We start from the raw sequence: 22731 nt of genomic DNA, 5'->3' as shown, positions 1-22731 counted from the left end.
GACTATATGTCTAGTGGGGTTGGAGATCCCAGCTGATGAGGAGCAAGGAGAGGTCCTCTTTGTTCTTTGGTGGGTCTTTAAGGTACGCTTGCCAATGAGCTGCATGGCAGGTTAACATATGTCTGGTCAAGCATGTGGTGCCCAATCGGCTGATGTTTTGGCCACGCAAGATACGATTGAGACATATGTTGCAGATAGCAGCGGTGCGATCTGATGCACTCGTCTCAAAAAAGACTCACACCAAAGAACTTTTGGAATAACGCGCAGAGGCAGCGCCCTGCACAGACGGAGCTCTGCGGTGTGATTCAGTCGGTGTGCTACCCCTAAGCTGGCCCTCGGAGGGCATCCTGCCTCATTAGAGATGTGCCTCCTCCTCCTCTCTCCTATCAGGCACCCACGTGGAGTCAGTGACCTCATCATCCCCTCCCTCTTCATCACTGGAGCAAACCTGGCAGTATGCTGCAGATGATGGAACATCACTGCCAGATTGCTGTCCTTCTTGAGCATCCCCTCTCTCTGCGCTCAGGCTACTGCCTTCTTCTAGCTGGGTATCATCATCAAAGCCTTCAAACCGCTGGGCATCTTCCTGTAGCATGTACCCAACACTGTGGTCAAACAGTTTGGGGGACTCCTCAGGAGGACATGGTGGGTCTAGGGAAGGAGTGACGGATGACATTGAGACGATGGAAGAGGACGCGTTGGCAGCTGCTTTGCTAGTACCCTGAGCCTGGGTGAGAGAGGATGAGGAGGATGAGGAGGGCTTGGTCATCCACTCTACCAAGTCTTCAGCATGATGTGGCTCAACACGTCCAGCTGCCGAAAATAAGGACAAGTATGTCCCATGGCCATGTGCTGATGACAATGCATCACGTCCATGACCAGCACTGTTGTCTCTAGACACAGAGCCTGCTTGCCCTCTTTTATTGGCTTGCGACTGTCTGCCTCTCCTTGTTGGCCTTCCAGACATAGTAATGGCCTGCAGGGAGATGGGAAAAACAGAAATTGGGTAGCTTTAGGTGCACTGAGCAGATGAGACTGTACACCAACTGTAATTACTGCAGCAGCCTGCCTGTGTTACAGAAACAGAACAACACCAGCAATAAGGGGTAGCTTCAGGTGTATACTGTGCTGGAGGCACACAACACCCACTTTAACTGCTGCAGATGCCTGTATTACAGAACACCAGTAATAAAGGGTAGCTTCAGGTGTATACTGTGCTGGAGGCACACAACACCCCCTTTAACTGCTGTGGATGCCTGTATTACAGAACACCAGTAATAAAGGGTAGCTTCAGGTGTATACTGTGCTGGAGGCACACAACACCCACTTTAACTGCTGTGGATGCCTGTATTAAAGAACACCAGTAATAAAGGGTAGCTTCAGGTTTATATTGTGCTGGAGGTACACAACACCCACTTTGACTGCTGCAGATGCCTGTATTACAGAACACCAGTAATAAAGGGTAGCTTTAGGTGTATACTGTGCTGGAGGCACACAACACCCACTTTAACTGCTGCAGATGCCTGTATTACAGAACACCAGTAATAAAGGGTAGCTTCAGGTGTATACTGTGCTGGAGGCACACAACACCCACTTTAACTACTGCAGATGCCTGTATTACAGAACACCAGTAATAAAGGGTAGCTTCAGGTGTATACTGTGCTGGAGGCACACAACACCCACTTTAACTGCTGCAGATGCCTGTATTACAGAACACCAGCAATAAGGGGTATCTTTAGGTGTATACTGTGCTGAAGGTACACAACACCCACTTTAACTTCTGCAAATGCCCGTATTACAGAACACCAGTAATAAAGGGTAGCTTCAGGTGTATACTATGCTGGAGGCACACAACACCCACTTTAACTGCTGCTGTCAGGGAATCAACAGCAGGAGAAGGATTCTAGGACCCAGCGTCTCTACCAGTACTTATGGCAGGAGAAGGACTTTAGGACCCAACATCTCTGGCAGGAGAAGGACTTTAGGACATAGTATCTCCACCAGCAGGTCACATGGGCCTATAAAAGGAAGTCTGCTAGTGTCTGCAATTGCTGGTTTGTCTATAGCTCACCCTGTGTTCCTGTGCCCTGTATTATCTGCTGATCTCCTGTGTACCAACCCGGCTTGTTTTGACCTGTTCTTCCCGATCCTCTGGCTTGACCCTTTGGCTTGCACCTGACTTCTTCCTGCCTGCTCCCAGCATCTGACCCCGGCCTGGCTATTGGACTCTGCTTATCCTGGTCCCTGTACTAAGACACAGCTGACCATAGATCATTCTGATCCTGGACTGTCTCTCTGTGAATGACCCCTGATCTGGCTTCCAGCTTCGCTATTCAGTTATTCCACTGGACTCTGTCTCCTGGACCTTCCGAGCACGCCTGTCTCCAGCATCCTGGCACCCTTGCTTCTGTGGGCACCACACCTGCTGTTCCACCTTCAGTGGTGTGTTGCGCTCAGCTGCAAGGGGAGCCCTCCCAGCATCTCGGCCTCCTACCAAGTTACTGACAGCTGCAGATGCCTGTATTACAGAACACCAGTAATAAAGGGTAGCTTCAGGTGTATACTATGCTGGAGGCACACAACACCCACTTTAACTGCTGCAGATGCCTGTATTACAGAACACCAGTAATAAAGGGTAGCTTTAGGTGTATACTGTGCTGGAGGCACACAACACCCACTTTAACTGCTGCAGATGCCTGTATTACAGAACACCAGCAATAAGGGGTATCTTCAGGTGTATACTATGCTGGAGGCACACAACACCCACTTTAACTACTGCAGTTGCCTGTATTACAGAGCATCAGTAATAAAGGGTAGCTTCAGGTGTATACTGGGCTGGAGGCACACAACACCCACTTTAACTACGCTAGGTTTACAAGCCACAAGGACACTGTCCCTGCCTATTCTGCTCTTTCCCTGACCGCGGCAACACACTACACAAGGCCGCCGTGCTGGCAGCCTTATATAGCGTGGGGCATGTACTTTACCCCCCCCGAGCTATAATTGGCTCTCCTCACTGCCGGCGCTGTGATTGGCCAAGCATGCGGGGTCACAGTGCATGCTCGGCCAATCAAGATCCAGCAATGCACTGCGATGGCGCAGTGCATTGGGGGCCGTGAGCGCCATGCGAATATGATGCAACCGGCCCACAGAGTTCTGGCTTTGCCGAACAGGTGAACAGCTGGTGTTCGAGTCGAACATGCGTTCGACTCTAGCACCAAGCTCATCCCTACTGCTCATCTTCAACACCACCAAATAACATATAGGTGGGGTTCCCTTTTCAACTCTCTGCTTCGAGAGATACTCCATAAGAGATCTCCATGAATGCGAGGCCTCTGTATGCAACCTAGGTCTCCCACCCATTCCTGAGGAGGACCTACAACTTCCTACCTTGGCTCCAAAACCCCTCCAGACGCCTGCAAATATCTGTACCCCGGTTCATTGGAGGCCACAGAAAGCTTAATCCGCCCTTCAATGAGCTAACCCATCCAGATTCCCCACCTGAAGTTTTACTGCTCTCTTGAAGTTCCTTTTTTTCCTACAGATGAACAGGACTTCATCTGATGTTCCTTGGCCTCTGAAAGGAGAGTTTTTTTTTCTCTCTTTGTCAATTTCAGGAGGTACCCCGGCCCTTCTTCCAAGAAGATGGGCTTTTTTTACTCATGGTATGGTACCGGTCTGTTTTGTTTCGATATGTGAAGTTCATAAGTTTTATTTTTTTCAGATGGAACAGTACCTGTTCTGTCGGACCTTGCAAATCACCATGCACCTTATCACATCCATGGGCAATTACCATGGATCCCTGAAGGTTTTTTTTCCTTCAGGTCTTCAAAAAAACAAACAAAAAAATTTTTTTTTATTTTTATCTTTTTTTTCTAATTTTTTACCATCAGGTCCCTTTTTTGATCTGCTTTTAATACAAGTTTTTAATTTGTTAATCACTGTCTTGCAATTGTTCAAAGGACTTTCTTATATGTTGCTTTTACTGCTCCTTGCACCATGGAAACTTTTGTTGCTTCTATATTGCTCGGATAATGTAAAGGGCTTGAATTCCATACACAAGCAATGGTTGGCTTTGAAGCAATTCACATCCTCTGGAGCTGATTTGATCATAGTTCAGGAGACACATTTCCGCCCAGGGGGCTCTTTTAAGTTTGCCTAAAAGTTATTCCCTATGGCTTTTGTTGCCTCTGACCCCTCAGGGAAGGCTGGGGTAGCAATTTTGATTAAACGCTCTAGCCCTACACAAATTTATTCTTCAGTTCTTGACCCCCATGGTCGGGTTTGTTCTCCTGAGCTGTACTCACATAAATACATCCTTTTCTTTAGCTAATATACGGTATATGCACCTAACTCAGGACAGATTGTATTTTCTCAAAGACTCTTGTGAGGAAACCTTTCTCTCTCACAGCTCTTCATGATTTGAGGGGACCCCCATACACCACCTGAATCAAATCCTCCCTTTTGAGTGTTTGTACATACTATATATTCTGGGGTGTATTTTATCCTTATTATTGATGTTTTATATATTGTTTTCTTTCATTTTGTCTTTTTGTCATTTTGTATTTTCATTAAAAATTGAAAAAAAAATTATTTTTACATTTCTTTTTCTTTTGCTTTATCATAAAAAGTACCAGTATAGTCCAATTTAACTATTGGTCTGGGTTGGTTAATAGGAGATTAGCGTGGACAGCTGTCCCAATACCCCCACACCAAACCCCCTTTTTGTATCTTCATGATTGTAGGAGGTGATTTCAATGTTTGTATGTCCCCAAACAGAGACAAATATATCCTCTTTCATTCCATCCCACCACTCCATGCTTAAAAATGATCTACCTCCTTTCGCAAACGAATTTGATCCCACAATCTTTTTGATGAGTGTAGAGTGAAACACCCTACTCACAGGCAATATTCATTTTATTCCCCCTCACATAAACTATATTTCAGATTAGACCATTTCTTAATGACTGCCCCCCTTATTACCTAATGTTGTGCCTTCAGAGATAAATCCTGTTACATGGTCCGATCATGCCCTTATTATTCTTGATCTCACCTTATCTGCCTCAATGCCCAAAACATGCCATTGAAGACTTAACAAAACCATTCTGCGAAACATTGAAATTGAGGAACGATCGCAACAGAAATTATCACAATTTGTGAACATAGGTACTGTCTCAGAAACCTCCACCTTGTGGGAAGCCCATAAAGCCTTTTTTAGGGGCGAATGCATCTCTGCTAGCGCTCGCATGAAATTAGAAACGACTAAGTTGAGAACTGAGCTTCTGTCACGATCAGGGTTCAGGCTTGAAGACCAGTTGCTATAGCAGTTGCAGGACTACCACCAACCAGCAGGATAGGTACACAGGCAGTCAGCCTGGCAGATGACTCAAGCTCACCTGAGGTGAGGAGTTTAAGTATGAACCGGTGTTCACCAGAGCTCCTGATGGCGGAGACGGATTTAGCTGTGTGCTAGTACCTGGTCGCGGTCCTCAGATTTGCCTCACAAAGGTGTGAGCAAGCTGTGGTCCAGAAGCAGATGAGCAGATAAGGATCAAACGACCGAGTGGTCAGTAAACAAGCCAAAATGTCGGTAACAAGTAGTTGCAGGTTGGGATCAGGCAGTCGAGTAGTCAAGGAACAAGCCAAGGGTTGATCACGGGTGGTAGCAAAATACAGATGGCAGCAGGGAAGACAAGCGCAAGGCATTGGCTGAGAAGGCACAATAACCTGGAAAAGAGGAAGTGCTGAGACAAGGCTTATATAGGAAGTTCATGGGAGGGGCAAGGAGTTCAAGGTTCAACAGCAATCAAGATAAAAGGCAGAGTTATCCAATTGATCAGATAGGATTGTCCAATAGATCAGGAATGGCACTGTCCAGCATCCCGACAGCTCAGTGGGATGAGTCAACGTCAGAAACCGAACAGGTCCCAGGTTTGAGCCCAGGTCCTAATAGCTTCTTGCTCATCTACGCAAGGTGGTCCATTATTATCTATCCCTGACCACGCAATGCAGCCAGATGGTACCCCTACCTACTTCCCTCAGAACATGTCTAAGGTATTTGGAGAATTATATGAAAAAAGTTATAATTGTTTAAGTTCAGACTCACAAACCCAATTTACACTTTTTTAACCTCCTTACACCTACCTAAAATAACCTCTGACCAACGCTCTAATCTTAACATGCCCATTACAACCGAAGAACTGGAGGAAGTGATTAGACTTCTACCCTTGCATAAAGCTCAGGGCCCTGATGGACTTCCCTACTCATACTACAAAATCTTTCTCCCACTCCCACATTCTCACTTTCTACATGTATTCATTACCGTCATTCCTAAGCCAGGCTAAGATCCATCAATACCCAATAACTACCGTCCTATTGCCCTGTTAAATTCAGATTATAAAACTTTTACAAAGATATTGGAAAATAGACTTTTAAGGTTATTTCCGTCACTGATACACAGAGTCCAAGTGGGTTTTGTTCCCACAAGACATGCAGTTGATAACATGAGACGTACGATAGATCTCATAGATCTTTTGACTAAAACGAAATGCCCTGCTTTAGTCCTAAGCCTAGACGCTTAAAAAGCCTTTGACCGCCTAAATTGTCCCTTTATGTTTGTAATCATATCCCATTACAGGTTCTCAGGCCCTTTTATCCAGCCTCTACAAGCACTATATTCAAAACCTATCTCTCAAGTACAGCTTTCCTCACATTTTTAACATTCGTTTCCCCTCAGTAATGGTACAAGACAGGGCTGCCCTCTGTCCCCTTTACTTTTCATCCTCAGTTTATAGCCCCATTGTTGTGGCCATTAGGGGTTGCCCAGATATCCACGGGGTGCAATTACGACAAAAGGAGTATAAAATGTCTCTCTTCGCCAATGACGTCTTCTTAACGTCTACACATTCACACACTTCTCTTCCATTTTTGAACAACATTTTACATCTTTTAGTTTTATTTCGGGATTTTAAATCAATTGTGCCAAAACAGAAGCTCTAACTATTAATATCCCCCAACCCAACTTACAGCTCTTCAACAAAATTTTGCTGGTGTCCCCACACACTTAAATACCTAGGCGTCCAGCTCACATCCTCTTATTCCACTCTGTATCAGGCTAATTTTCCCACTATGTTCACGAAAATTGTCTATTGACCCACTGGACCACCCTCCCTCTCTCCCTTTTTGGAAGAATCAATGTTCTTAAATGTCAATACTCCCCAAAAGACTTTATCTATTTGAGTCTCCACTGTCAGGACTGAAAGCTCTTCAGAGGAGATGTCTCCATTTTATATGAAATAATGCTTCCCATCGGATTATGGGATCGATGGTCCTAGCTCTGAGAAATAGAGGAGTTCTGGGTGCCCCAGATTTTATAAAATATTACTATGCCTCACATCTACAAATACTGTCCTCCAGGATGTTCAGGAAAGTCGGTATATGTTATGTTCATCTTCTAGTAAACATATGCCCCAATTAAGAAATATATGTCTAACTCTGATGTTGTTTACTTTGACAATGTGTAGACGATGGTCCGAGCGATATTCTCTCTCTTCCTCCTGCCCACTTCTAAATGTGCTTTTTAATCCAGTCATCCCAGATAGTCTGTCCTATGACCGAATGCTACCCTGGTCTCAAGCAGGAATTTTCCAGTTGTGTCAACTTGTAAAGCCAGTGATGCATAATTTTTGGACCATTTCTGATCTGCAACAGAAACCTCAGATTCTCAAAATGCTTTTCTATTCCTCTCTGCAATTTAAACACTTTTTTTTTATACTAGATCCCCATCCCCGTCACTAGAAAAAACATCTGATTTTGAAATGTTATGTGACAAAGGCCCATATGAACCCCAGTTAATTTCTACTATTTATAAATTCTACATGAAGCCATTCCCTTAACTGAATGTAGTCACAATTATATGAGAAAATGGTCCTGGGTCCTACAGCAAACTATTCCTTTGGCAGACTGGGTGAAAATCTCCCGATGTGTGACCCACAAAGAAACTGCATCTAAGATTCTTTCATTCTGGTACAGAACCCCATATATCTTACACGCTCCTAACCCAGCAATCTCTGGGCAAAGTTGGAGATGCTGTAGGTGTACATTACCATATTTTATGGGAATGTTTGTCCATTAATCAATTCTGAGCTCAGATTCAAAATCTTCTGCAAAAACTGTTGGAGACTTCCATTCCATTGAACCATATACATTTTTTACTGGGTCTCCCTTCGCTAGGGCTGAAAGGAGGTTGATGTCTTTTATATTGTTGGCAGCTAAATGGACTATCCCCAGACTTTGGTTATCTACCACATCCCCCCCACATTTTCACAATTTTTAGCTACCCAAGCAGACATACGTAGGACGGAATATCTGACTGCATTAATAGATGGCTCAGTATGAACATTTTCTAAAATTTGGCAGATATGGGATGAATCTGATTATTGTACTGAGGCAAACAGCTTGATACAGTAGGTAAATAGATTTCATGCAATTCACTGTTTTAAATTTAGTAATGATAAATGTTGTGTACATCTCATGCTTTGGTCCAAAAACCATTCTCTTTTCCTAATGCTGGTATGGTGTGATATACTCGCATAAATGAATATGTTGAGATTGGGCTCATATCATATCTTTACTACTCATCGTTTTCAAGTTTGTATGACAGTGTATATTTAAAAAATTCTATAAATAAACAATTAAAAAATATATATATACACATATATGATGGAGGCAACGGGTAGTAAACACTGTATTTTTCTTCCCATGGACTGTAAAAATAAGCCATTACATAAAAAAGCCCTGTAACATTTTTAGCAGATGATTTCTTTATGATCTTCACAGTTTTCTTCCACATTTCAGATGATTATATTTAGTTTTCAAAAATGTAATTTCCTCAAAGCAGCAAACATATTGTGTGTCCTACCTTGAAAAGAGCTTAAAAACTCAATTTTCCAGAAAGCTTAAAATATTGTGAAAAGGTTGAGAGGGAAGTACAGGAAGTAGAGGAAGTAAACAGCAGCTAAAATGTCATCATATAAACATTACATATTACACAATGTCCTTAAATTCATCCCATTCACAGATGGCAAGCAAGCATGACTGACCAACTTCAAATGACTTTGGGCCACACAGTAAGAACACAACTTGGCATGTATAAATAAACATCGCACTTTGAAAGAGTGGTTTCAAGCTGCGATCTGATTCCGCTCTTTGGTATACTCAAAGTCAAATATTCTGCAGCTGTTTATGAAATTACTAATTTTTCATCTATTCCAACTGTAGCCACTCAAAGGCAACAGAGCTATTTAAATTAATTACAATTAATTACAATTAGAAACAGCTGTCATACTGCGGGACAATAAAAGTTTAGGAGTGATTTATCCTCTCAATCAGAAAGAGATAAACAGGCAACTTCTCGCTTGTTTCAGTGTCCAACTAATATTTTAAGAGTAGCATGTAATCATTTTATTAATTGAGGCTAGAAGGCAGAGGCAGAGACATGGTTATGACAGAAACAAAATTAGTCTGCTCTAATAACTTTTGTAAAGCAGCCAAGTTAGCTCAAATAATTGCTTTACCTTGAATTATACAAAATATTCTGTACCTGAGTAGCATTGCTCTATTAAATAAATGCATGGTAGCTAGGAAGGCTTCTTTTTTAAGGTAATTTGTTCCCCAAATGCTTAGCACTTTAGAGTTTTAAAAAGCCTGTAATTATCAGACAGAATTACATTAGGATGAGTTACTAAGTGTAAATATGTAGTAATCAGTCGCAAGCAAGCAGATTAATGGCTGAACTGCTGCCACATTTTCTAAAGGGATTCAGGTAAAGAAAAATACTCTCAGATCTAGCTATTAAGTCTGAGCAGACATTGCCATAGTCTGCCAAAATTATTACTGAGCTATTTTCTATCCATGTATGGCTTATCCAATTATGCTTGAGCAAGTGGCGCAGGCAGTAATACACAAGTACTGCTTAACTGGACTTAAGGGCCCCCTCACGTCAGATGCATTTGGGACTACACTGGCCACTATTTCCAGCACAGCCCTAATGCATAGATGAGGCAAAATGCCTTATATTTCCTATGCTGCTCCAGGGAACATCAGGCTCCATACCAGGCGGTCCACAAGGGGCTCAGGGGCACTGTCCCCCTAGCCCACGGCGCCACACCCCAGCTTGCAATATCTGTGTGGCTGTGCATCGTGCGGGGCACCCGGACCAAAAGGTTTCTGCCAGGTCCTTCACCCCCTCACAGGCACATGACCACATCCTGAGGCCCCAATTGGCCAGTCCTCCCAACCTGAGATGCCAGCGAATCAGCATTGGGTTCCAACTTCTGTCAGAGCTGGGCTCAGCTCTTCCTTCTCAGAGCTGGCCGCTCACCTGTCGGCTAATTGCCAGCTCCTATCTCTCCACAGTTACTCAGCTGTTGATGATATTCTGCTCATCAGTGCTGCCTACTTAAGTCGTTCAGCCCAGTGGATCTGTGCCTTCGACTTGGTCAACATCACAGAAACTATCTCCTGTGATTCTGTTCAAAACTTGCTTTGCTGACATCTCTTCTGGCTCCAGATCCTGCTTGCTGTTCCACTACATTGATCCCTGACTTGTGGCTTGGCTGACTATCTGTTCCGGTTGCTGAACTTTGGCTATGCTTTGACTATGTTTGTTATTTTTACTTTTATTATTAAACAAGTGTGATTTAACTGTACTTCTGTCTTGGCCTGAATTCATGGTTTCTGACAGCTTCCCAGCCATTCAGAACCCGGAAAGAAGACCGGGTGAAGATAGAAGCTGCTATGTCGTACAGTGCAGGGAAGGTTCGTCGTAGGGTGAGTGCGGACCTGGAGGGGGCCGCCGTTGCCCCCCAAATCTTCCAGTACCAGCCGTCACTGTTCCACACTCTAGAGTCATATCATAGGTGCTCGCTCGAGTCATCTCCACTGATTAATCAATTGTACCAGCAACAGGAATGCTGCACAGCATAAAGCAAAATATTATTCTTCCTTTATTAACCCCTTGACCACTGGGCACTTAAACCCCCTTAATAACCAGACCAATTTTCAGCTTTCGGTGCTCTCACATTTTGAATGACAATTACTCAGTCATGCAACACTGTACCTATATTCAATTTTTGTCCTTTTTTCACATAAATAGAGCGTTCTTTTGATGGTATTCAATCACTGCTGGGTTTTTTATTTTTTGTGCTATAAAAAAAAAGACCAAAAATTCTGTAAAAAAAAATAAAATTGTCTTCGTTTCTGTTATAAAATTTAGCAAATTAGTAATTTTTATTCATACATTTTGGCCCAAATTTATACTACTACATATCTTTGGTAAAAATAAGTACAAATTGGTGTATATTATTTGCTCTGTGTGAAAGTGATAAAGTCCACAACCTATGATGCCAATACCTGAGGTACTGATGGTCTATCTAATTTATTGAGACCCTAACATGCCAGAAAAGTACAAATACCCCCCAAATTACCCCTTTTTGGAAAGAAGACATTCCAAGGTATTTAGTAAGAGACGTTGTGAGTTTTTTGAAGTTGTCATTTTTTCCTACAATTCTTTGCAAAATCAATATTTTTTTTCCATTTTTTTTTCACAAAATTGTCATATTATCAGGTTATTTCTCACACACAGCATAGGCATATCACAAATTACACCCCAAAACACATTCTACTATTACTAACGAGTATGGTGATGCCACATGTGTGAGACTTTTACACAGTGTGGGCACATACAGGGGCCCAACATGCAGGGAGAACCATCAGGTGTTCTGGAACACCGTGGCCAATTCTGACATTTTTCTCCTACATGTAAAAAAAATCATTTATTTTCCAGAAAATTACATAGAACCCAAAAACATTATATATGTTTTATTTAGCAAAGACCCTACAGAATACAATGGCGGTTGTTGCAACTTTTTATCTCGCATGGTATTTGTGCAGCAATTTTTCGAACATGTTTTTTTTTTGAAAAAAAAACTGTTTTGTGTTTTAAAAAAAACAAGTTAGCCCAATGTTTTTGCCTAATGTGAAAGATGACGTTTCGCCAAATAAACAGATACCGAACATGTCACCCTTCAAAATTGAACACACTCGTGGAATGGCGCCAAACTTGGCTACTTAAAAATCCCCATAGGCGACACTTTCAATTTTTTTTACTGATTACATGTTTTGAGTTACAGAGGAGGGAGGTCTAGGGCCAAAATGATTGCTCTCGCTCTAATGTTCGCAGCAATATCTCGCGTGGGTGCTTTGAATCCATTTTCATATGTGGGCGGGACTTACGTATGCGTTCGCTTCTGCAAATTTAAAAAAAAAAAAATTATTGTTCATTTTACTTTATTTATTTTAGTTTGATACTTTTTTGACCAAAAATAAATGTTTTGATCACTTTTATTCCTATTACAAGGAATGTAAACGGAGCGATCACATTGTAAACGCTGACGGGTGCATCAAGATGGTCACCGCTCCGGAGCTAGGCCGAAGCCACGGCCTTTCCTAAGGCCGAGACCGTGGAGCACGCGTGTGCCGATCCGAGCGGGGTGATCCGTTCGGATCACGTATCGGTGCCGATCCGTTGCCCCCCTAATGTTGACTAAACTGTAAGAAAATCATATACAAAAAACTAAAATGTATAATAAACCACTTGGATAAAGAAATAATACTCACTACATAATATGGAGTATATGAAGTATAAGCTGGTAGCTAAAAACAAGCCAGAATAAACAAGATGCAGGGGAGCTGCTGGGGGGTCAGGTGATCCCATCAAAAAGTATAATTTAGGTGTAAAAGATCTATGACAGATAAAAGCAAGTAAATCAGAAGATGAAGAGATTATACATGTCCCACAACATTTGAGGACAACATTAAATATATCTGAAGCTATGGTATCATAGACTCACCAATTTCACAGATGGCTAGCAATTAGGGGTGGGGGGGTGAATGATTTGATGTCAGAGGGCCAACGGTAAGTTGGACATATGGCAGATAGCAAAGGACACTAACAGGGTCCTCACTAAAGTAGTTATCGCCAATGATAACAACCTCCCCACATAATCCAGGAAGCCAGATAGAATACTGAGTAAGTTGGAAAAAGAAAGGGATAAAAAGAGAATCGCTGCCATAAAAAATAATAAGGGTCAAACAAGTGAAAGCAGACATTAAAGCGAGAGTCCGCCGGGAGTGCGCATTTTTTATTTTTTTTTAAAGCCAGCAGCTACAAATACTGCAGCTGCTGACTTTTAAAATAGTGACACTTACCTGTCCAGCGCGCCCGCGATGTCGGCACCCGAAGCCGATCTCTCGATCGTCTCTCGGGTGCTGCCGCCGCCATCTTGGGTATGGGAATCAGGAAGTGAAGCCTTTCGGCTTCATTTCCCGGTTCCCTATTGCGCATACGTGAGTCGCGCTGCGCAATGAGGATGGACCCGCTGCCTCTGGGATCTGTGTGTTTCCCAGCAGGCAGCGGGGGACTTTCGGAAAGGGGCGTAATCTACGCTCCTTTCCGCAGAGAGCTATCCAGGAAGTGGGTGCAGATACCTGTACTGTACAGGTACCTGCACCCCCCTCCCCCCTGAAAGGTGCCAATTGTGGCACCGGAGGGGGGAGGATTCCAATAAGTGGAAGGTCCACTTTAGGGTGGACCTCCGCTTTAACATGCTGCAGCATGAATATACCTTCTAACTGAGAAGCCCTCAGGAATGTCAACTGCCGCTGCAATTGGCAATTTGGCCAGGTGACGTCATCTCGACCGGCCGCAAACCATCACTCCACATGCGCCCAATCCGAATCCCGTGCCTGCGCAACGGCCAGACACAAACCTCCCTGGTGGTATGGCATTATGGATAAATATCTGCCTGTATGTTTCAACATTAATAACACCATGGACCTTTCTTGAGAAATTCTCCAATTCCATTTGCAGAAATGTAGCCCAAAACTTGCAAGGAACCTCCACCATGCTTCACTGTTATAATAATAATAGATATCCATATAAAGATATACTGTATCTACAGTATATTGGTATTTACCTCCAATCTCTTAAAAAATCCTCAAGGTCCCCTGGAGAAACCACCAGCACCCAGTTCCCTCTGACCGATGGGGAGGGAAACCCCAAACACGTAGAGGAACAAACAAGGAGACCCTGTGATGGATACAATTAGGTCTTATGTCACAGAATGACTATATTATGATACATTTCTTACTTCAAACATGGAAGTTAATAAGGTTTTCATATTGATGAAAATAAATCTAAAAACAACTTGATCCAACATCAAGGAGCCTCCAATAAACCCACAAACACACCAGGACTTACCCTTACAGCCAGCAATGGTGGTCAAAGCCTTCCCAGAGCCCACCCACACACCTGGATCTGGCCAGGATCCAGGGCATGTGGATGACCTCCAGGAGGATTGGCCCATTCACTTTGGGTGAGTATATATAAGTGGTACATACTGTCTGGAGACTTTTGGGGGTTTTGGTGAATTATAACTGTGTATTTTACCAATCGAGGCACTATTGAAAGTCCCAGTACTATTTACCTGGATGCAATATTTCTAAGGGATGGTGGCCCCAATGGCAAATAACTAATCTTTGCACTCCCTCTGGTACCTTTTTCTATTTTGCAAAATGTCACCTTAGTAACATGGGTTACAGCTGTTTCTGTTTCAGTTAATGACTGTTTTTAACCTACATGTGAAACTGATGATCATTAGCACCTTCTTTATATAATTGGTTAATCATATATCTGACTAATGCTACAAAAACCCTGATTTTGTGTACAAAGTGTGAAAGTGTAAGGCCGCGTACACACGCGCGGACTGTTCGCCCAACTTTGTCCGTCCAACAGTTTCGGCAAACAGTCCGCTCAAACTTAGCATGGACGGACATGGCCACACACGACGGACGAACAGTTTGCTGAAACCGTGCGCGATGACGTGAACGGCACGTACGACGGGACGAAAAATACGACGTCCTATACACTGCATTATAGCTTTCGGCGTGAAAATCCTTTCTGAGCATGCGCGCAACTTTGTTTGACGAACAAGCCTACACACGGGCGGACTGTTCGCTGAAACAAGGTTTCAGCGGACAGTTTTTCGGAAATTCCGAAAAACCTTGTCCGTCCAACTGTCCGCTGAAACTGTCCGCTGAAAGCCCACACACGAGCGGACTGTCCGCCCAAACACTGTTCAGCGGACAAAGTTGGGCGAACAGTCCGCCCGTGTGTACGCGGCCTGAGAATTGTTACTGGTTTAAAGCCAAAGGGTGGTCACAACAAATATTGATTTGATTTAGATTTTCTTCTGTTCACTCATTTTGCATTTTGTAAATTGATAAAAATAAACAATAAAAAAATATATTTTTAAAAGCATTTGTACTTGACAGCATCTATTCACACCTTCCTAAAATGTTTGCACAGTAATATATAGATATATATATATATTAAATACACATTTTTAAATATTAATTACTGTGTAGACAATATATCTTAAAAAATCTAAGAGGCTTTGTCTTAACACATCAAGTGAAATCACTGAAGATTTGCCTTCTCTAATTATGTTGCCTAGAAATACAATAAAACAAATAAACACTATTTACAAAGCTTACTTTACTTAGGTTCATTCAGTCCCACTAGATTAATGTAATGCCCTAGATTAACACTGAATTAGGATTTTGTTACACGTTGTGGCTTTAGAGGTATTTAAACCTTCTGGGATGCAATTAAGGACGTTGTTTTTAACTTGAAGGAAACTTGTGTTGAAAGGAAATTATTAGCAACTATTGCTGATCTCTTCTTCGGAAATTATAGTTACCTAGTTACCCTATTCATCCCATGGTTTCAATATCTTCTGAGTATCTGACCTTAAACTAGTATGCAGATCAAGAGATGTGATTTTGCTCTCCTCTGACCGCATTTTTGGTTTCAAGTCAGAATATTATTTAAGCCAGCGATGTAATTAGCAATTTTTTCAATAAGATGGCAGCAAAGGCAGCCTATATATTTCTCTCAGTACATACTTGCTTTAACTAGCCTAAAGCTGGCTGCACACTATACAATTGTTGTACAACTTTCCTTTAGGTTTACCAAAACCATATAATATGAGATAAAAGTTAAATCTAAAGGAAATTGAACAACTAAAAAATTGTATAATATGTATCAATATTTTAGTTAAGCTTCTTTTATTGTGTTGTAATTTCACAAATGGCATCATGTTTTCACACCAATTAGAAATTTGTGGTTTAGCTCTATACATGCTAAAAAAAAAAAAAAAAAACCCCACAAGACTTGTAATACCACAGTGTTTTTACCATTTCTAATACTAACATGTTGGGACTTTGTGTGAGTGTGTTTGGGGGGGGGGGGGGGGGGCGAATGGCATTGGAAAGACACAGAATTTTTTAATTTCATTTACCCGCTTTAAAAAAAAAAAAAGTTATAGAATAATAATTATGATGCCATATATAAACACTGCAGGCAACACTGTACTCCATGCGGACAGTTTTCATCCAACTAATTTGAAACAGTCCATTCCCTATGGACAATATCTGCGATTGTGCAGAAATTGTTCAAATGACGTTCTTTTTAGGGAATGAGAGTAGGGGGAGCATACTAGCGCCCCCTACATATGGGAATAGGGACAAGGGAATTTCAGTTAGATTTTATAGCAGTAATTAATTGGTTACTTACCTGGTCACCTGATCAATCCTCCAGAATATTCTACAGTTACATCAGGTGATCCAACGAACCTATGAAAATAAACAGAAGGTTATAAAAGGAAAACAACCAACGAATTTTTTTAGAACGACGGTTGCAGCAGAAGAAAAAGGCACCCCTGCGCTGTTCTCTTACCTGCAATGGATTCTCTGCTGCGTCAGGTGATTGAGAGGGCCTCTGCTCCGGATGGCGATGCTTGGATGCGATTCTGCTTGTCCTCGGGCCAGTCTCCAGCTTCTTCTCCAGCGTTGCCTCCTCCCTTTCGTGCCATAATTCCGGGCCTTTCTCCTGCTTCCTCCGCTCTCCCCTCCGTCGTTCCGCCGCCATCTATTTCAATTACGGAGGATACAGTTGCTCAGCTGTCCTCTCTTCCTTCACAGTCCCTTCCTCCTATGGCTCCTCCTCCTGTGCATCAAATAATTCCCCCCTCCGGAAACTCAGATGTTGGCTTGGTTCCTCTGCAAATGAGTGCTTCCTCCACTGCAGCGTCATCTGTTGCTAGGCAGACTTCGGAAGGCGATGCTGGAGCATGCGCAGTTGCCACTGGACGTCCACAGAGGAATAGACAGAGGCCGGTTCGCTGAATCGAATCCAGGTGCCAGCCTGTGAGGAAAAAAGCTAAGGTTAAGGGTAATAGTAATAGCTCTCAATTTCATTGTAATAATTCTTTTAAAAATGACTTTTATATGCATTCTTTGAGAGTGAATGAGCAAGTTGCTGAAGGGATGGAAAATGTTATTTCGTCAGCTATTCCACTTACTAATATTTCATTCGCTGATAATGATGATTTATTGCCGTCTGCTAATCTGATTGGTCCTACACCTTTACCGAATAATTCTGTGCATAATGTTCCATCTCCTTCATTTTGCAATATATTGCCTAATGTTTCTTTACCCTTACCTAATACTTTATCTGCTGTTTCTCATTCCTCTCCTTCTGTTACAGAATCGCATAACTTATTGGCACATTCTGCATCGCTTGCTGATGTACAGCCAGGAAGTTCTGCACAAGTTTCGTCTTTGACGACTGCATCTTCTCAGGCTGGTGTACAGCCTGTGGATAGAGGTGAATCTGAACAATTACGTTCTTTGTTGTCTTCGTTTAATTTCTTTACGGATTATTTCAAGCGTTGCATTAACAATTTATCAGTTAATTCTGACTCTCCATTGTTGCAAGCTTGGAAGGATGTTGCTCCACCTATTTCAAATGTTGTGCATTTAGAAGTTTTGCCTTCGGCGTTTTCTGCGCCGGCTATTGCTCAGTTATCGGTTCCTTCAATCCCTGAGAGTTGCTTTAAAGAAGCATTGGTTTGTGAGTTGTCACCTCTTGGTTTTCATTTGCCAGCAACTGTTAAGGAAAAAATCTGGAAGGGTGATTATGTTGATATTCTTTCCCTTCTCCCTTCTTTTAAAGAGAACTGTTTAGAAAAGAAGGAATCTGAAGATGACAGACGCAAATCGACTCCTTGTTCTTTTAATAACTGGCTTCAAGCCTTTTGCATTTTTGCGAGCGTTATGGGTGAAAAACATCCTGAATTGTGTTGTGGAATGTTTCAACATGTTGAGATTATTCTTGAAGCTTTTAAAAAATGTTCTGGACTTGCATGGTTCTATTATGATGAATCGTTCCGTCAAAAGTTGGCAATCCATAAAAATTTGAAATGGGGTTCCAAAGATGTTGGTTTGTGGCTCAATCTCTTGATTCCTAAGAAACAATTGCTTCCTTCTCCATCTTTGCAACCGGCTCCTTTCCGGAAAGGTCTCTGTTTCGGATTTAATGAGGGACAATGTAAATGGCCTAATTCTTGCCGTTACAAACACGAATGTGCCATATGTTCTGGTAATCATCCGTCTTTTCGTTGTTTTAAAAAATCGGCTACTAATGTCCCATCTAATGTGCGGGATAATTTTCGTCCTGGCGGCAACTCCAATGAAGCTAGTCGAAATGTTGCCATTTCCGCAAATTTGCCCAGATCGTCTGACAGCGGATCTCATAATTGATGGTTTTTCCCACGGTTTTCGATTGCCAATTTTTGACGGCTCAGGTTGCATCTGTCATGATAATCTTCCTTCTGTCAAGCGTTTTCAAGGGGTAGTTGCGGAAAAAATAAGTAAAGAAGTCCGCGAAGGCCGTGTGGCAGGGCCATTTTCTTCCCCGCCTTTTCTGAATTTTAGAGTGTCCCCTCTTGGTTTGATACATAAAAAAGATAAGGGTAGTTTTCGTTTAATACATCATCTATCGTACCCTCTGGGCACTTCGTTAAATGATAGTATTGATCCTCTTGATAGTTCTGTTTCGTATTCTTCATTTGACGATGCGGTTTCTAGAATTCGTCTGTTTGGTCAATCCGCTTTGCTAGCAAAGGCGGACATCAAGTCAGCTTTTTGTTTACTGCCTATTCATCGCTCTGCATACAGCTCCTTGGGTTTTTGCTTTAAAGGGTGCGTTTTATTTCGATAAAAGCCTTCCGATGGGTTGTTCATTGTCTTGTAAATATTTTGAAGCTTTTGCTTCTTTCCTTGAATGGGCGGTTTCATATCAAGCTAATTCTACTAATATTATTCATTATTTGGACGATTTTTTATTTTTTGGTCCCGCTGATTCTTTACATTGTTTTTATTTGTTTAGTGAATTCCGTGTTTTATGTGCACGTTTTGGTATTCCCCTGGCGATGGAAAAGACTGTGTGGCCCACTACCTGTCTGGAATTTTTGGGGATTACTATTGATACTTCTTTGATGGAATGTCGCCTCCCTTCTGAAAAACTTGTTAAGTTGCGTCAGTTAGTTTCCTTGGTTGTATCTAAACGAAAGGTCACAGTGAAAACGTTGCAATCTCTGTTGGGCATGCTTGCCTTCGCCACTCGCATAATTCCTATGGGTCGTGTTTTTTCAAAAAGGCTCTACAAAGTCTTAGCGGATTATAAGTCGCCGTTTCATTTTGTTCGTCTCTCCTCTGAGCTGATCACGGATCTATTGGTTTGGGATCGATTTTTATCTACTTATAATGGTTGTTCAATTTGGCAAGCCCCGTTTTGTGACTCTTCAGCTATTTCACTATATACTGATGCGGCTGGTTCGATTGGTTACGGCGCATTTTGGCAGGGTCACTGGTCTATGGCTTTTTGGCCTACTTCTTGGGTCGAGCAGGGTCTTACCAAAAATATAGTTTTACTTGAAATTTTTCCTATTTTGGTGGCCCTTGATCTTTGGGGCGATCGACTTAGGAATTGACGCATTCTCTTTCACTCTGATAACAAAGGCGTTGAATATGCAGTAAATTGTTTGACATCTAAATCGTTACCAGTATTAGCAGTTTTGAGGAAGTTAGTTTTTTATTGTTTGAATTTCAATTTATGGATTAAGGTCAAGTATATTCCAGGTAATATTAATTTAATTGCTGATTCTTTGTCACATTTTCAGCTCGATCGATTTCGCAGTTTTGTACCCGAAGCGGATCCGATTGGTTGTCCTTGCCCGGAAGCGTTGTGGTCAGTGGTTTGCCCTCCGTAGTTTCATCCATTTCCAATTCTTTGGCACCTTCCACGTGGGCGCAATACAACGCCGCGTGGTCACTTTGGTGTTCCTTTTTAAATTCTAGACTCATTGATGTGAATCAATTTTCTGAAGCATTGGTTTTAGCCTTTGTTGAATTTATGATGCTTCATTCTTATTCGTATTCTCATATCGTTAAGATATTAGCAGGCGTTTCCTTTTTTAATAAAATAAGAGGGTGGCCTCCTTGCAATCATTATTTTTCAGTCGTTCAGGCTCTTAATGGATATCGCAAGTTGCACTTCCGAGTTGATGATAGAGTTCCTATTACTTCGATCATTTTGCAACGTCTCTTGGTTGCGTCCTCTGTCATTTGTTTTTCGGATTATGAATCCATTCTTCTGCAGGTTTCCTTTTGCCTTTGTTTTTTCGGTGCATTTCGCATTTCCGAATTGTTGCCTAAATCTTCTTCTGCTTCTGGAGGTCTGTTGTTGTCCGATGTTTTTATGAAGGAGGATCACGTAAAAATTTTATTACGCTTCAGCAAAACTGACCAGTTGGGGAAGGGTCGCTGGATTGTAATTCATAAAATGAGCGATTCCCCTCTTTGCATCTTTTCTTTGTTGTCGAAATTTTTATTGTTACGTCCACTACACAGTAGCCTTCTTTTGGTACATGCTTCAGGCATCCCACTTACACAATACCAATTCAGAGTTATTTTGAAAAAATTCCTGATATTTTTGGGATTACAGCATTTGAAAATCACCACCCATTCTTTTCGCATCGGAGCGGCAACTGAAGCAGCTGCGCTGGGTTTTTCTTCCACTGAAATTAAAAGTTTGGGTGGTTGGCAGTCTAACTGTTTCAAATCTTATGTGAGACCTAATTTATGTTTTTCTGCTTTGTAGGGGCTCCTTGTGTGGTATGGATAATTGGACATTCGTTCGTTTTTTGGGCTGAAACCAGAGCTTCATTGCGCTACTACAGCCTCAACCTAGGTCTTGATGATTCCTCCTATAAAGTACTTTGGTTTGGATGCAGAGGAATGTCGTGGTTCGAACTTCAGTCATCGATTCGTGCTCGGCTTTCTTCTCACTCTCAACCATCTATTATTATTTTACATGTAGCTGGTAATGATTTAGGTTTTGTTAATACTTTAGATCTGGTTGCGCAAATGAAAACAGATCTTACTCATCTTCACGATATTCTACCATCGACTGTTTTAGTTTTTTCTGAAATTATCCCTCGGTTAAAATGGTTGGTTGATCCAACGCATTTCTTTTTAGAAAAAATTCGTAGACGTGTAAATAGATTTCTTGAGAATCAGATCAGGTGCATTTATCTGATATTGGCAATGATATTTTAAATTTGGATTTTATTGCTTGTATTGAATTGGCCGTGGCCCGGGTGGGGTGCCAGGCTCCTTGAGTTTAATGAGCCTGGCGTGTGGTATAATGTTTTGTTATTACTTTATGGGTTCGAGCTTTCAAAGCTGAACCTTTTTTGGTATTTTATAATCTAAAGATGATTATAAAGGTTATATCGTCAATGTGTGTATATTTTCAATGTTAAGTTGGCTAATATATATATCGTCATGCCAATAAAATAAAGGGCCGCGGCCATTCATACCACAGATGTGAGTTATTAGCTTTATTTTATTTAAAGTCATTAAGAAATTAAATTTGTCATCTAGTCCCAGAGGCGGTCCAATTACAAACTAGACTTCTAGCGCGCGGATATAGTCGGTCATGCTTGCGAAAAGCATATAACAGGACAGCAGCACAATCCCGCCGTAACCTGTTGCTTCCTAAGGGGGTGAAGGACGGGTCTGGTTTTCAGATAACCAGGATCGTCCTTCGTTTTTCCAAACAACATGCCACCATCCGCAACATTATCCAGAAACATTGGTCAATTTTAAAGGATGACCAAAGAATTGGAAGACTCATCTCAGCATATCCTTCAATTACCTACTAGACGAGTAGACGTGCTACTTCTTTTTATGACAAATTGGTTCAAAGTGAATATAAAGATGAAACAAAACGAGCCGGACATTGTTCGGTTTTCGGTTCCTTTCCCTGTGGTCACTGCTCTTCTTGTAGACATATTAGACGAGATAAAACTTTTCGCCTACCCAACGGTGCAACATTTCGCCCTGTACATTTTGCTAATTGCAAAACGCGGGGGGTTGTATATTTCATGGAGTGTGAATGCGGTGCGTACTATGTTGGGAAAGCTAAATTGGAATTCCATAAAAGGATAGCGAAACACATTTATAGTATGGAGATTGGCAATTACTATCTACCTCTAGGACAACATGTGGTCGCCATACATAACTATAAGATGCCTAAGGTATCTTTTGCCATACTCGATCGTATACATATCCCCAATCGAGGAGGAGACTGGAATAAGACCCTTCTCCAACACGAACAGAGATGGATTTTCAAACTAAATGCTACCATCTATCCAGGATTGAACGAAGCAATTTCGTTCGCTCCATTCCCTAAGGGATTCATCT

Source organism: Lithobates pipiens, unplaced genomic scaffold (genome assembly GCF_037356315.1).
Source record: "Lithobates pipiens isolate NorthernLeopardFrog02 unplaced genomic scaffold, aLitPip1_a1.2 Scaffold_19, whole genome shotgun sequence".
Lineage (NCBI taxonomy): Eukaryota > Metazoa > Chordata > Amphibia > Anura > Ranidae > Lithobates > Lithobates pipiens.
The sequence above is the reverse complement of the archived record's forward strand: the minus strand, read 5'-3'. Positions refer to the sequence as shown.